At 30.6% G+C, this 17097-nt stretch overlaps 4 pseudogenes across 1 annotated transcript; all 4 read right to left on the bottom strand.

Moving 5' to 3' along the window:
- Positions 1-3924: 3924 nt before the first annotated feature.
- Positions 3925-5864, bottom strand: LOC120082255 (cytochrome P450 71B26 pseudogene; annotated as a pseudogene). The gene is made up of 2 exons (XR_016530494.1): positions 5520-5864; positions 3925-4577 (listed from the first exon to the last, which is right to left on the bottom strand). The product of XR_016530494.1 is annotated as a cytochrome P450 71B26 pseudogene (transcript).
- Positions 5865-9406: 3542 nt separating this feature from the next.
- On the bottom strand, positions 9407-11716 carry LOC150035294 (uncharacterized; annotated as a pseudogene).
- A 940-nt stretch (positions 11717-12656) lies between these two features.
- Positions 12657-14197, bottom strand: LOC150035295 (uncharacterized; annotated as a pseudogene).
- A 34-nt stretch (positions 14198-14231) lies between these two features.
- Positions 14232-15260, bottom strand: LOC150035296 (uncharacterized; annotated as a pseudogene).
- Positions 15261-17097: the final 1837 nt, after the last annotated feature.

Below are 17097 nucleotides of genomic sequence, written 5' to 3' on the forward strand. Positions count from 1 at the left end.
GAAAAATTATGCCATAAACGCCACTCTGATACCAATTGAAGAAACATTGTAAAAGGACCATAAGCGAAAGCGGATCGTCCCAATTTTTCTCAAATTTCACGGAATAAAAATGTTACAATAAAATAACAAAATTTATGCATTTAACAAAAAATAATACAACATGCATTTAACAATTAACAGAAAAAATAAATAGGGTTCGAAACCCTTACCTTTGAAGAACGATTCTTCAATAGAAATTCCCTCGAATAATTGGACAACACCATAATGGCTACCACGATATTCTTAGGATGAGAACCCAGGAGGAGTGGCTTTGGCTATTTTGGATTTTGAGAAGGAGAAAGATTGAGAGAGGAGATCAAGAATCAAGAAGGAAAAGAAACACATAACTCTTATTTGTATTTCTTTCAAGAAGAAGAAGATTGAAGGCCATTCCCCACCCCTCACTTTGTGGAGAGGAAAAGGGGGAGGGAGTTACCCTCCCTCCCTAAAACTATTTTTTTTAAAATAATTAAAATCAATAAAATTAATTTTAATAATAAACCTTAATATATATATGATAACTACTTTAATTATAACATATAATCTATAGTTCAATATTGTATCCAATATAATATAACCTATAGTTTAATTCTCTCAACAACGATATTTAATACATATTTATATTTAATTATATGAATACAATTCACATAATTAATATTTGAATCATATTCAAATATTTAATTTCTCTCAAATAAATACTCAACATTATAATGTATCAAATACATTATAGTAATTATATCATATATAATTAAAATTTAATTAATTATATCATATATAATTAATTTCCTCAATGAATTTGAACAGTTCAAATTAATCTAAAAGCTGTTTCTCATAAAATCCTGTTGAGCTACTTAGGGGACCTCATGGACTTGTAGCCTGAAGCTCCAACAGTACTTGAATAATTAATTAAACTCTTTAATTAAATTCTTCACTATCCATTAACTGTCGGGCACTCCATTAAAGATTGACGACTGCATTTTTCGCACTATAGATATATTTATGTGTCTATTGGATATAACCAATCAATAGTACAATGACCTTTCACAAACTGCTCGTAAGTACAACTAGGCCAAAATTACTGTTTTACCCTTGTAGTTACGTCTAACTCCTTATGTCATACCTTATCCAGATTACCCTCTTAATCTAGAAGAAAATGTGACGACATCAATTACCAAACATTTTGTAGCACAGACTGCCTAACTAACCTGTTTAACCTTCCTAAGAAGCCTTGAAATAACATAATTAACATTTAAGAGCTAGCGGAACTTAAAACATTGAAAACAACCTCAGGGTTCCATACATAGCAAATTCGTTATATGTATACAGAAATAAGGTTCAATGGGTCCCACACTCATTACTAGTCCTTAATATGATGACACATGTGTACATATATTTACACAATAGACACCTAGACTTTCTCTTTCAACTGAATCTTTAAGTGGTAGAGCAACAGTATAGTTATCCTCTAGGGAGATGACCACTATTTGAGGAAGAAAAAATTTAAAACGAGTGAGTTACTAGCCCATTGAGTGACTAATAAATCATAAACAACATGATTTAAAACTTGAAAATTGCCAAGCAAACTCATAACTTAAACTTTTCATCATAGCATAGCATAAAACATAGTTTAACATAATTTTAAGTTGAGAGAGAACCCTTTTGCTCAATTCCTCAGCATTAAACCTTAGTTAGTGTGGAGTATTCTCAACACAACTAACGTTGAATCTACCTACGTGCACGTAGTTGTCACTAAGTAGCGCCATACCTTAGGTACTACTGTCCAAATACCTTCACATTGTCCTTCAGCATCGAGTTCTAACATTCATCATAAAACTCATTCTTTGAAGTAAATCATACTTTGAATGCATAGCATCATAAATCATATACTTTAACATTTTTGCTAATAAGCATCACTTCTAACACATGCTTCCTGAAATATAAATATTGAAATACTTAAGAGCTCATAAACTTCTTTTAAACTAGCATGCGTTAACGGCTTCATGAAACATAATTTGCTTGGAAATCATTTTAAACATTCATATAGACAAGCATGAGTCTAAACGTTTAAATAAAGCATCTATTACTAAAACATTTGAAAAACATTAACTTTGTCACTCACAGCCTTGGGCATTCCTCCTAGGGTTGATAAGCCCTTCCTATTAGCATTAACCCTGTGGAAACCTCAATAACATTTTTTATTTCAAATAGAATATGTTTAAATTTATAAACTGTGGATTTTAGGACATACAACTCAACACTATGTTTTTAAACTACTTGTATTGTAACATTATAAATTGTGTAATATGACCAATTTTTATTTTTCATAAAACGCATAAATAGTGAAAAATGTATATTTAACTTTTTATGTGTTATAGATTGATATGAGGAGCTTGTACTTACAACTTGAATTGGATGAAGTATGAGTGGAGTGGGCTGAATTTTTAGGTCGTTATATCTGATGAACGCATGTAGAGTTATTCCTATAAATTTTGTGTATGTGGCTACATGGGAATGCCTAAAACCTTTTTTGTTTAAATGTTTTGTTCATAATCATTATAGGTTATATATTTGAAAGCAATGTGTGGTGGGGGATATAATTTTAGTCTTGTGATTTTTGGAATATGTTGCAAATGTGAATTGGTCTAGTAATTTTAGAATTATCATATATTGGGGTGGGGCTGATAGAGTATGTATTATTGTAAATTTTAGAATCATTCGTAAATATGAAAGGTAATAGAAGAATGTAACTGTTAGTTGGATATATTGGGCTAATATGTGAATCTCAAATATGCAACTGTTTATTTTAGTTGATGAAATTGTCTTATTGGAACACATGTAATACAGGAAATGAGAAATAGAAAATTCGTATATTTAATTTGGAAAAAAAAATAACGTCAAGTATACTCTTTACTTGCATTACAAAAATGTCACATAACTCAATTTTCTGTAGTAGGGTTTGATTTAATTAGATTTTGGTTATTTGTGTGTTGAGTACATGCCTCTAGTAATTCATGACAAATTGATCTATTGTTTGTAGGATTCATTAAAGTAGTATAAATTGTCCCTGTGTAAATTTGTGGTTTTTGTCTGATTGCGGAGGGTCTGGTGCCATGAAATTATATAGCTTTGCCCAAGTTTGGTTACTAGAATTGTTTGTAAGATTCATTAAAGTCGTATAATTGTTTCTAAGCCTAACATTGTCTGCCATATCTACATCATCTTGGCAACAATAACCTCCCAATTGGCCACTGAGGTTAAGGTTAACTGGCCCCTCTTCTTTTTATGGATGATAAAGACAAGAGGTTGGAGCAATTGAGCCATTGCTTGCCTAGAGACAATGATAAAAGGTTAGATGATAATGACAATTCCATATCAGGTAAAGTCATCTTCTACTCTAAAATGTCTTTTCTGATCATTGTGTTGAAAACCAACTTAAGTATCAAGCATCGTAGTAGTGTGTTATTTTGATTATTTTGTAGGTGACATATTTCTTAAAATATAGATTCACCATCAGTAACACATGAAGGCCAGACGAGTCTTTTTGTCCAAATTTTGCCATCAACATTTCCAATTGCATCAAATTTGACGTTAAACTTAAATAGATGTTGCAATTTTTTTTCTCGATTGATCAATTTCTGCTAATAGAAACAAAACATAAAACTCAATGATGAAATGCATCACTTTAAAACCTAAGGGTAAAATCGAAATCCAACTCAAATCTCAAGGGGTTAAAAGTGCAATATAACCCAATAAAGTAAATCCAAATCCCACGGACAACCAAAAACTTTGCCTAAAATAAATTTTAATTTATATATAAGATATTTAGGTTATTATATAAACATTTTAGAACTCTAAATTACAATATAACTAAAAGAGGTGGTCCATTTGAGCAACTTTTATTCCACTGGATAACAAGAAACTATAATTAGCTAGTTCAAGTAAGGGACAGGAACAAGTTTAAGAAGTGATTTCTTGGCAACAGTAAGACCAACATCTTCTTCCATATCTACATCTTCTTCTTTCATTCCATCCGGCAATTTCCAATCAAAACACAGTAATAAATTAGCCAATGTCAACTCTATCGTAAAGATTCCCATATTCATCCCAGGACAAACTCTTCGACCAGCTCCAAAAGGTAATAACTCAAAGTTTAGTCCCTTATAATCAATATTGCTTTCCATAAACCTCTCTGGAAAGAACTTTTCAGGGTTAATCCAACACTCTGGGTCTCGCCCGATGGCCCATACATTGACGTGAAGATGAGCCTTGGGATCGATATCATAATCATTGAGCTTAAAATGAGACATAGTTTCTCTTGGAAGTAGAAGTGGGGCTGGTGGATGCAACCTTAGAACCTCTTTCACTACCATTTTTAGATATGTTAGCTTTTCAAGGTCGATTTCTTGCACTCGATCTTTCTTTATGCAACTTCTAATATGGTCTTGTAGCTTCTTCATCACCTTTGGGTTTGTAATCAACTCTGTCATTGCCCAAACAATGGCGTTTGCGCCTGTTTCCACTCCGGCCAAAAAGATATCCTAAAGTGCACACACATTCTTAAGATGAAGGAAAATAAAAAAAAAATCAAAGTTGGAAAAGTGTAACCGAATTCCGTTTGATAAGAATTTGATTTTTGGTTTTTTATTTTCGAAAAGAGTACTATTGATGCACTGATCTTTATGCATTTAGACTCTCATCAAATAATAAAAAATGAATTAAAATATTTCGAAAAAAAATTAAGAAGAATTTATCTCATGACAAATTATGATTATACAATTTTGTGGGATGCACAAAAATATGTGTTACTTGGGATGCAAATAGGTATTTTTCTTTTGAAAATTAAACTTAAAAACATTACTTTTACCTTAGATCTTTTTTTCCTTTTTTTTTTTTTTTAAATGTTATCTAGTATTTTTTTTTCACAAATAATTGATTTTCTTTTTCTAGATGAAGAAATACTTAGGTGCAACCCAAACGACACCTATCAGTTATCACCACACACTCTTCATTCACAATGTAAAAAAATATTTTAAATACCTATTTTGAAAAAAAAAAAGTTTGTCACATTGTAATTTGTGATTGAACACTTGGACAAGCTGCACAAAAATAGATGATGCACACTAAAAAAAATACTTAGATACTGGCTGGGTTACACCCATCTTTGTACAACCACCAATTTGACTTATTAAAATTTGTCACGTGGTAAGTAATTTTTTTTCTCTTTTATTAATTGAATTGCTATTTTTCTGTTGGCTAATAAATGAGAGCTCTAAGAGGGTAGGTTGAAACCTAAACTACACCTATTCCTCTTTCTTTTTTATTTTAACTACGAATTCAAATGTATTGAAAGATGAAGCTATATATAAAAAAATCTAATGAAGTTTCAATCAAATGAGTATCAAACAAAAAAATCTTACTGGTTAATGGTTTTAGCAGTGCTATTTGCCAAAAAATTAAAAAAAAAATGTTCAGCTAATTACCATGATTAGTGCTTTAATGCAATCTTGGGTAAGGATCAGTGCATCAAATTGAGAGTTATTATCTCTCTCCATTCTCAACAAAACATCAATAATGTTTTCTTCATTCCGAGAAGTCGGCTTGAAGTTGATGCGATCATCAACTACCTGTTCAAAAAAGGCATCCATCTCAGCAAAACTCTTCTCCAATCTCCCATGAACACCACTGAGTCGATCAACGATCCAGCCGAAACTCGGAAAGAAATCGGTGGTTGAGAAACTTCCAATGGCAGCAACTGCTCTACGTATAACCTGTTGAAAGCTTTGATTATCTAGTTCACCCCCTCTAAAGCTCTTACCAAAAGCAATTAATATTTAATGTAAAAATACTTATTTATTTTATTTGAATTGATTAATTAATTCAATTATATATTAAATAATATAAATTCCGTCCCTTTGTTTTCTTACCATTCAGTTAATTAGTTATAATTTTTACCAACAAAAGACGGTTAAAAAACCCCATATCTAAACATAGAATTTTCAAATTTATTAAAAACATTAAACAATTATTAATACGATTTCATATATGTATTATTTAATTTTGTTTCATATTTACAAGATGGGTAAGAAAATACAAACATCATCTAACATCTAGAAATTAATTTGTCCCCACATATTCAAATACATACTATTAGTTATTTCAATCATTTAAATTATAGATAGTTCATATTTATGGACAAGTAAAATTACGAAGACTTGTGTTTAAAGTGGATAATATCATACAATTTTTTGAAGATAGATATTTGAAAGATTGTTATCTAATATTCTAGCCACAGAAATTGCGATTTGTATTCTTGTAAAATATCCCATACTTTTATTACGAGGAATGGCTATAAAATTGCATCACGTCTTGTAGCAAAAATAGCAACCATTCATTAGGTAGGAGGTGTGTCCTTTTCCTTTTAAGAGAATTGGTCCATTATTCTAGTGCAAAATCTCTCCGCATGATGCCTTGCATCTTGAAAACTCAAGATTTTTGACAGTAAAACAACCCCATGCCTGTATAGTTATATCATACATCTCTCTTTTTGTAACATAAGAAAAATAGTAATGATTAACTTAATTGTTTTTTTTCTAAAAATAAATTGCTATCTAACAAATATTCATTGAGTAACGAATAGGCTGTACAAGAATAGGTGCAATCGGGAATGATAAAATTTCCTGTAGGATTGGATCCCCAATCTGATCGAGACGGGAAATCTCCAGTTTAACTGGGTATGAGGATCAAACTTGGGATTTAAATCGGTCGGGAAGGGGAAGGGATCCCCGTCCGTCCTCGACCCCGAACCCGATCCCGACCTCCGTCCCGATTTTTTTAATTACTAACATATAATAATAATAATAATAATAATAATAATAATTAACATTAAAATTAAAACCGAAATAGTATAAAAACTACTTTTAATTATGATTTTTTTCTAATTTTAATTATTATTATTAATTTTTCATAATAATAGAGTTGTTTTTAAATATAGAAAAATGAACCAAAATATTTATAAAATATAGCAAAATTTTAGAACTATCAATAATAGATACTGATAGACACATTTTTCTATATTTAAATGTGCCTATCAGTATCTATTATTGATAGTTCTAAAATTGTACTATATTTTATAAATATTTTTGGTTCATTTTTCTATATTTAAAAACAACCCTATTATTATTATTATTATATATATATATATAAACTACTAAAACAATAGATTGAATCTACTGTTTGAATTAGTTTTTTTTTTAATTTTTTAATATAATAAAAAATATTAAAATACTTTTTTAATTGTTAATTGAAATAAATATATCTAACAATAATATTAATTTATTATGTAAAATTCACAATTTCAATATAAATACTAATTTTAGTTAATTTTAAATAATAAAAATAATAAAATAATAATCTAAAAAGCGGGAATTTTTCTTCGTGGGGACTCGAATCCCTGACCCCCAAAATGGGGAATGGGGCGGGGACGGAGATTAAAAATCCCCACGGAGACGGGGATGGGGAATGCATCCCCGCCTCACCCCAGCTCCGTTGCCATTGCTTTTTTTTGTGTTAAAATATTAGGTTATGAAGATCATAATTGAAAAATATATATATTTTTTTTTTAAAAAGAGAGAACTTTCCAATAAAATTGCCTACGCAACCAAACCATTGGTGGATAGTATATCATTCGGCAACAGATCGGGAGATCTTCACGGAAAATGTGATTAAATTTTCAAATACAGTTCTTCTGACGGTAAGCCACCGTCGAGAGAGGACCTATGACATAGTATCGGGAGAGTACCAAAAAATGGTTTCTCTCTACATGAATTTATGGAAATATTGGTTTTTAGTGGCTACAGGTCACAATGTTGCAACTTTGGAGTGACGCTGGCTCGACGTTCATTTGCGCAAAGGCGCGCCTTTGCGTGGATTTGTTACAATGCTGCCTTATTTCTTAGCATTCTATCTTTCAATGTCAAGCAAGTTTTGGGCGTAGGTTTAGCGTGAGCATTGCGACGTTACGATTTTGATTGAGGTGCATATATTTGTTTCAACTGAGGGGAAAGAGTGTAATTTGCTATGATTTCTTCTTCTTAATTGATTATTTGCTCATTTTAACTCCTTTTAGCTCCAAATTTCTTCTAAGGACTCCAAAAGTATCGGGATTGGATTTTACTTATAAAATTGAGGGATTTATATACAAAATATTGTTCTTTTCAAGACATATCAAAATATCCCCAACTTAGCTTTTGATCGTCCTGAGCAAGTTAAACTAGTAACATACATTCAGTCAAACAAAATATGAGTCACTTATTTGTTTGTTCATTCAAATTGTTCGTACATGCTTGTTTGACTTACACAAATATTTGATTCTTAACTCTTTTCTCAACAATCAAGGAAGTATTGATACAAACAAGCATTTAGAAAGTTAAAATTTACTAACAAAGAATTGAAACTTATTTTTGAAAAGAAAACTCTTTTCCTAGCAAAATCATAAAAGAAAGGAGTGGAAAACTTTAGTTTATTTAAGAGTCGAAGCACCACAAGAAATAACATATATGATAGCTAACGAAGAAAGCTACAATAGACTTTTTATAGCCTTTTTCGAAAGTCCTGACAAACCATGTTATTAAAAGTTTGGGACTCTTTATAGCATTTTTCTAAAGCTACAATGGATGCTATTATAAAGTATGAAGATACAATTTATATATGATGCTATAAAAACATTTGATATCGTTTTTTATTAAAACTATAATATGTTTGTATAGCTAAAATAATGTGCTATTTTTAACATATAATAAGCTTTTTCCAACGCTATAATATAGTATTTATAGTTGTGATTGTATGCTATAGTAATGTTATTTAATCCTTTCCAGTTATTATAATTATTATAATAACCTTTTATTAGCATTTCGTTTATGCTATATAAATCTTTCTATAGCTTTAAGTCATGGCTATAAAAGAGGTAACCTGTGTTTCAAAAATAATTTTTTAATTAGTTAGATTTTGATAAATTTTAGCTCAAGTACTCAATTTTAGTTAAAATATACGCACATAATATACTTCATTACATAATAAATACTAATAACTTCTATTCATAATCTACTAACATTACAAAATAAAAATATTCAATAATTTTCTAGAATAAAGTTGTGTCTAAATGATACAAGCTAGATAAAGTATTTAGTGACCACACCAACAATATAAGTTAGCCCTCAAAATACAAAGTGTTCAAAATTCACCAAGTGTTCAAAATATAAAGTGTTAAAAAATACATAGTTGAGTTGTCATTGTTGGTTCTCTTTTCCTCTGGTAAGGCATCATTTCATTCACCTACATAAATTTATAAAATCTATATCAATGTATGATTTTATATACACCAACAATAGTGAATATTAAATAAATAAAGAAAATATTTTAATAAATGTAGATAAATAAGCTTAAAAAATAACATACTAATGATCACTTTATTAGATGATCATGCAACTGGACTGCCCAAAACTTCTTCAATACATGTCATCTCAGATGTAGGCCTCCACAAATATGCGTCAGATTTCTTTGATACATCAACCCATACTCTAATTGCATGTAGATCAATAGGAATGTGATGAACAAGAGCAACTGGATTATTTAGAAGGCCATCGTCCTTCTTCAACAATCTCTCCTGAGCCATACCAATCTAATAACCTGCACTTAATTTGACTATTTTTATTGATAGTCTATCAAAAGGGAATATGAGATATTAGAATAAGATAATAATGAAATCAAGAATAATTCTCTTCACATTACAAATAAATATACCAATGGAGATGATATTAGAAAATTTGAAGGAATATTTGTTGCCTTAGGTACACTTGCAGTAGTATTTGAAAGTTTCTCACTTGGTACAACCTATGATAATTTCATATGAAACAAAAAAGTTAAAAGAAAAAAGAAAAGAATGCAAGTGACTTAAAAAAAAAAAAGATTACCTATTTCTTTATAAAACATGACATAATTATTTTCATTTTTATAATTTCATCTTTCATTGCTTTCATTTTTATCATTTCCTCATTCATCTTCAAATTTTCTTTTTCAAGAACCTTGTACTTGTTATCTTGTTGAGACAAGAGAGATAGTTTCATATGAGTCACACCAAAACCAAATCCTCTTACATGACCGCTGTCAGGACAAAGAACCTTACTCAAAGCACCATCACCATCAACCACGTTAGTTGTTGAAGTTGTTGTATCAGCCTTAATTTGTTCAATGAGCTCCTAGCAACAAGTATATGCAAAATTATATAACACAAATCCCACATTTTTGTCTATCATTTACCAACAAAGTAATGTTTAAACATATCACTTTCAAACAAATTTCACATACTCTATAAGCATAATATCCCAGTAAAGTCAATGCTCATAAACTTTTTCAACTCTCCCCCCTCCCAAAAAAACATAATACACTTTAATGAAAATCATTGAAGTTCACAAATTTCATAAGCTAATTATACCAATAAAGTATATTCTTAACAACCTTTTAAGAAAAAGAACATAGTGATGTTTAAAGATATCACTTTCAAACAAATTTCATATATCCCATAAGCATAATATCCCAAAAAAGTCAATGCTCATAATCTTTTTCAACACCCCCCAAACATAATACACTTCAATCAAATCATTCTCCAATGGAAGTTCACAAACTTTACAAGCTAATCATACCAACAAAGTATATTCTTAACAACCTTTTAAGAAAAAGAATATAATATTGTTTAAAGATATCACTTTCAAAAAAAAATTCACATACTCTATAAGTATAATATCCCAACAAAGTCAATGCTCATATACTTTTTCAAACCCCCTCCTATTCCCCCCTCCCTTTTTCCCCTCCTCCTCCACCACCACAAAACATAATACACTTCAATCAAATCATTCTCCAATGCAAGTTCACAAACTTCATAAGCTAATCATCCCAACAAAGTATATTCTTAACAACCTTTTAAGAAAATAAACATAGTAAATTTTAAAGATATCATTTTCAAACAAAGTCAATACATTCACCAGTTGTCCGTCCTTCTTTTTGTGTGCTTTAGTCTATAATGCAATCCTTGTGACTGAAGTTATATCTAAACTACTTTTTTTCTACAAAATAAGATAAAATAAAATGAACTCACATACAATATGAAAGAATAATTGAAATATAGTAACAATGATGTTTACCATCTCTTTAGCCAAATGAGCATACCCTTTCCTACTATATGTATGTGGAAGCTGTTTTGCTTCATGACTTTGTATTTTTCACCTTTCAACTACTCAAATAGAAGACTTTCAATAATTTTATCAAAGTAATAATAGGAAAATATAAATGTACACGTTCCGAAGTAAAAATTTTCATACCATGAAGTTTGCACTAGTCTTTTCACTCACAAAGTCTATCCAGTCATCTATAGATTACAAATTATCGGGTAATAGCTTCAAAAGTGCATCCTTTGTTGGGGCATCTCGAATTTGTTTCACTAGATATTTTTCAGCCCTCCATAATCTTCCAATCTTTTGGGGAAAAAACTCTTTTTGCCAATTTTCATCTACATTGTACCTTGACTAAAGTTATGAATATTTAGAAGTAAATCATAATGATATGTGTGTTCAATTTGAATTATATAAATGAAACAAAGTAACTTTATACTTGGATAGATTTTCATAAAACTATTTTCAACCTCGTAGGTAGTTTCTTCCAATTCTCAGTACAATCTCTCTCACTAGTGGACCAAGAAATGAAGCTAATCCTATCGATTCATCCCCAATGGTTTGTCCATATTCATCGAAAACAAGGTTCACTCTACATTGTTTATCAACGACTATTGTCTTCATCTTTGTAGAGCCCATTGTTCTTTTTGGCAGAGCCGTTGTTTCAGATAGGCGCTCATTGACTATATGATCTTCATTTTCAAGTTTGTTTACATTAGAAGTTGTTGTTTGCCTACAAATTGCTAATCTTGTTTGAGCAACCGGTGAGTCTAATGTAGGAATTGAAATAAGATTACATTTAGTTGTCTTCTCATTAGGATTGAGTGAGAAATATTTAGGGTGGTCATTCGGAAGAGGCAAACTATTATTATTCATGATTGGACGCATTTGATATTTTCCTTTAGACCCCGACCTCATTTAGTTGGTGGTCATGTGACATTTCATCATTATTAATCTTCCTTTGTAGAGACCTTTTTCTTTCCTTTGACTTTTAGTTCCAAGGTATCTTGTATGTGTTGTATAGTCTGAGGTGGTAACATGTTTCCCTTTATCTTAACCTAAAAGCATTATTAATAAATAATCAATAAGGGTCATATTCTAATAAAAATAATGAACTCTTTTTACAATATAAATATTTACCATCATTCGTGATCTCACTATAGTGGAGGTGGCTTATCCAATGACATATACATCGATATTGATACAAAGTTATGAAGAAGTATTTGTGAAGAAAGTTAATTGATAGTAAATAACTTATATCAATATATCATATTTGCCAAAGTGGTTAAAAAGTCTTTACAGAACAAAGGTTAGATCATGTAATCAAAGCACCTTTACAAAATAAGTAGTATAAAGTATAACAATTAGAAACAAGCATTTAGACAATGCATCAAACTACTCCTCAAATCTAACACCCTCGCAATCTTGTCTTGCATAAGTAAGCTCATCACTTTCGTCAACGTCAATCTCTGCACTACGAATTTGTTCATTACTAACCAATACCATCATAATTCTTATTGTATATCTCCAAATCATGAAATCCTCTTGGTGGTGCTTTTAATAAGACATACAACTTGAGGTGTCATGTTCTCTAACATAAAACACCTGTTTGGCTTGCGAGGCAAAGATGAAAGGCTCCCGTACAAGTATGCTTTGGCTTTGATGTAAATTAACAAGAGTGAATACTTCCTCGACTCTTACTCCATTACGAATATTTGCCCAATCGCATCGAAAGATTGAAAGTTGGTAGACATAATAATCTAATAAGATGATTTCTTATAACACCCCATGATAAGGAACTAGGTTCACAACTTAAGATTGATCTTTTGCATTGGATCTACATAATGTTCTAGCATGTACAACAACACCACTATTTTGAGTTGATTTTTCAACACTCTTTATGTGAAATCGTTGCCCATTTATGATGTATCCAGTGTAAGACAAAAAAAATTTTCTAGGCCCATTTGCAAGCCATTTTAACAAGTCAGAGTAACCTTAAACAGATGAATCGAATAAATATACCTACTTATTAGTGAAAGTATATTATGGTTTTAAATATTCATTTGTTATTAAATAATTAGTATTACTTTGGATTTCAACCACGATGAAAATTGTTTTGTATGAACTTTCCAAAGTAGATTAGAATCTTTTGCTAGTCCTTTATATAAGATCATGAGTTCATTCATATGCATCCTACCCAAATAAGATGTCATTAAATAATAGTCTTAAATCAAACTAAGTAATATTGTTACACAAAATAACTCATTCGATAAAGGGTAATCATGAGACTTCAACCCCATCACTTTGCATTCATCTAATGATACACACTTTGAAATGATTAAACTGTATCCCTCAGGCAATTTCAGATTGTACAACCTTGAATAAATAATTTCTTCTCAGACTTCGACAATGTGTGTGGAGCAGGAGATAGGTAAGTTCTCCCTCCTCGTTCTTGAGGATGTAGGTTAGGGCGAATTTTCAAAAGTTGTAAATATTTTCTTGCATTAATTCCATCTTTTGTCTTTCCATTTATATCTAATAATGTACCTATAATACTCTAACACACATTCTTCTCCACATGCATGACATCCAAGTTGTGGCGTATTGGTAATTCCTATACAATCAAAGTTTTAAATCATTAATGGTCTAGTTTGAACCTCAATAATTTGAAACTCAATAAAATACACCAGAAATTTAGAGTTCATTAACCTTCCAATAGGTTGATCGAAGAAAATTGATCGCTTCTTTCACCTTTGATTTGACGATTCTTTATAACTCTTGCTCTTTCTCTTTTCACCTTTCCCCTAACAATTATCAAAACCTTCAAGTTGGGCATATATTGCACTACTTGTTGCAATTTTGGGAGGTAACTCTTCTTCTATTTTCCCTTCCATGCCTTTTTTCTCCGATATGGATGAGCCATTGATAAGAATCATCTATGACCCATATATACAATTTTTATACTACGTTTCAACCAATAAGAACGAGTATTATCTCCACAAGCTGGGATGCATATTTACCTTTTCTGGTGCATCTAGCAAGATTTCCATATGCTGGAAAATCATTTATAGTCCACATGAGAATTGATCTCAAATTGAAATGTGTGTTACTTATAATATCATAAACTTGTACTCCTTTCCATAGTCGTTGTAAATATTCCCCAAAAGGTTGTCAATAAACATCAACATCATTTCCTGGTTGTTTAGGGCTAGGAATCAACAATGTCAACATTATATTTTCTTTTTCATGCATAACCAAGGAGGAAAGTTGTAAGTAACAAGCATGACTGGCCAACAATTGTACCGACTAATCAAATTGGATAATGGGTTAAATCCATATGTAGCAAGGCCTAATCTTAGATTGCGTGGATCCATAGAAAACTCAGGCCATTTTTTTTATCAATTGTTTCCTATGCAACAGAGTCAACTGGATGTCGAATTTTTCCATCAATACTTTTATGGTTTCAATGCCAATGTAAATTTTCACTAACTTCATTTATTTTAAACATTTGTTTAAGTCGTGGAATCATAGGAAAGTATCTCAATACCTTCGTAGGAACACCTTGTTTGATTTGGTTTGTTCGTTCATCAATCTTCCATCTTGAAGTCGCACAATGAGGACAACTTTCTAACTTTTCATTCTCATTTCTAAGTAGGCAGCAATCCTTAACACATATATGAATTTCTTGGTAGCCTAAATCAAATTCCTTGAATAATTTTCTAACTTTATAAATAGATCTTAGAATAACATTGTCCATTGATTAATTTCCTTGAGTAATTTTCTAACTTCATAAACAGATCTTGAATAACATAGTCCATTGGGAGCATGTCATGCAAAAGCCCTAAAAGGCTGGTGAATCTTGTATCTGACCAACATCAATTTATACAATGCTACAATTGTTGACATTTTCGTATACTTTGTACAACTTGCATACAATGGAGTATTTTCCTTTTGAACCTTTTGAGAATTTTTTTTCCTTCCTTGATGTAGAATGGTCATTAATGTTGTCCTCTTCTGCCATATATGTGCTCTCATAGAAGTTTGTTGCTTCAAACAAAAAACTATAATCAACTTCATTATGGACTTCATCACATTCATATACTTCTCCATGATGATACAAAATATTAGATGTAGGGTCAATTCCCTTAATGACCAAGTGCTCATATATAAATAGAAAATCACAATATCTCATATTTCTACATTCTTTACATGGGCACAAAACTTTGTTGGCATTTGACTTTCTTTTCTTCACTTCTTGTATAAAATTCCATGCTCCTTCCATATATTCATTACTAGAACTATTGGACAAAGTTAATTTTGTTAAGTATGCATCAAAAGATTAACTCAGAACTAATAGTTAGTTACTTTTATAACGATTTAGATGCACTCAATCTTTGCTGAACATTTCAAGGTGTTGGTGATCTCTTTGGATGATCAGTTCAATCACCAATGACTTGGTCACCAAGCACTACTTGAGAAAAGATAATATCAATTTTCAATGAGCTAACCTGATGAAATCAATAGGCATTGCATCCTAAAATAGGATGGTGAAATAACAAAGAATTAAACGTTTATAGATTGTGACAGAATCCAAATATATTGATTATAAAAGACAAAGGTGGACCTAGATAATGTAATCAAATTCCTTGTCTGACAAGTGTTGCACGGGATGGTGAACACTTCTCATTGTCTATAGACGTGCTTGCCTATAGAACACTCCTAAAATTTACGTAAAAAAAATCAAGAAACCAATAGGTGGAAATAGTATATATAGGCTTTTCAAAACTTGACTTGGATCTTCAAAACGCTACCAAACTACATATTTAAGAAGTATGTCATTCAAAAGAATCAGAGAAAGGATAATTAACAAATTATTTTGAAATTACTATACTCTTGAGCCACAAAAATCCAAAAGGATGCAATGATCTTTAGCCAAGGTTCAAACATCTTCTTAAGAGCCCATTTCACCTTTTAGACCCCTTCTATTTCTCTCAAGTTAGATATTCCATAAACAGTATAAAGAGAAAATATTTTCAAGAACTTTATTGTCTGAACAATTGTGTGAAAGTCAAATGATCACAATGAAAACATGTCCTGACGATTTTTTATTCTTTTAATTATCTAGATTTTTTTAAAATCAAGATAACTTATATATACAATTTTATTCCTTGTGATGATCTAAAAATTCTTTTCATCAAGCAACAATATTATTAACAAAAACTAAACATAATTAAGGTCAATATATTCAATCATAACATCATTACAAAATTGTCATCCAACACTTGGTAAACTATTATTATAAAATAATATTGGACAAATAGTGTTATATAATATTTGATTTTTTTTTTTTTTTTTTTTTTTTTTTTTTTTATTTGATTTGTGTTGTAGCATGTTAATCCATATGAATTCAACTCATTCAAACTTGAATCAATCCGAAATCCCAAATCAATAATAGGAGTGTTTTGGGAGCAACAGTAAGATTCTTTATTCACAAATCCCAAAACAAAACCACTATACAATAAAGGCTTTGAAGGCTAAAATTAGAAAACCCCATAAATTTAAAAGAAAAAGGTAAGGCAATGGGCATTTATTCCCTCACACCCATAACACAAAATTTCCCAATGAACATTCGAACCAAACTCATACATAACTGTGGCAAAACAAGGCAACAGATTTAAACTCCATGTGCAAACTTTTGAGATACAACCCCTAATTCCATAAAGATTAATGGCCAACTAAAAAGTTCTAACCTTTTTCTTCTTTTCTTTCCTTCTAAATTATCATAACAATTATAACTTTGAGTAGTACTTTTGTGGCCATTAATGGAAAAATGGAT

The sequence above is a fragment of the Benincasa hispida genome, chromosome 7, assembly GCF_027475165.1.
Source record: "Benincasa hispida cultivar pf3 chromosome 7, pf3_genome.v1.1, whole genome shotgun sequence".
Classification (NCBI taxonomy): Eukaryota; Viridiplantae; Streptophyta; class Magnoliopsida; order Cucurbitales; family Cucurbitaceae; genus Benincasa; species Benincasa hispida.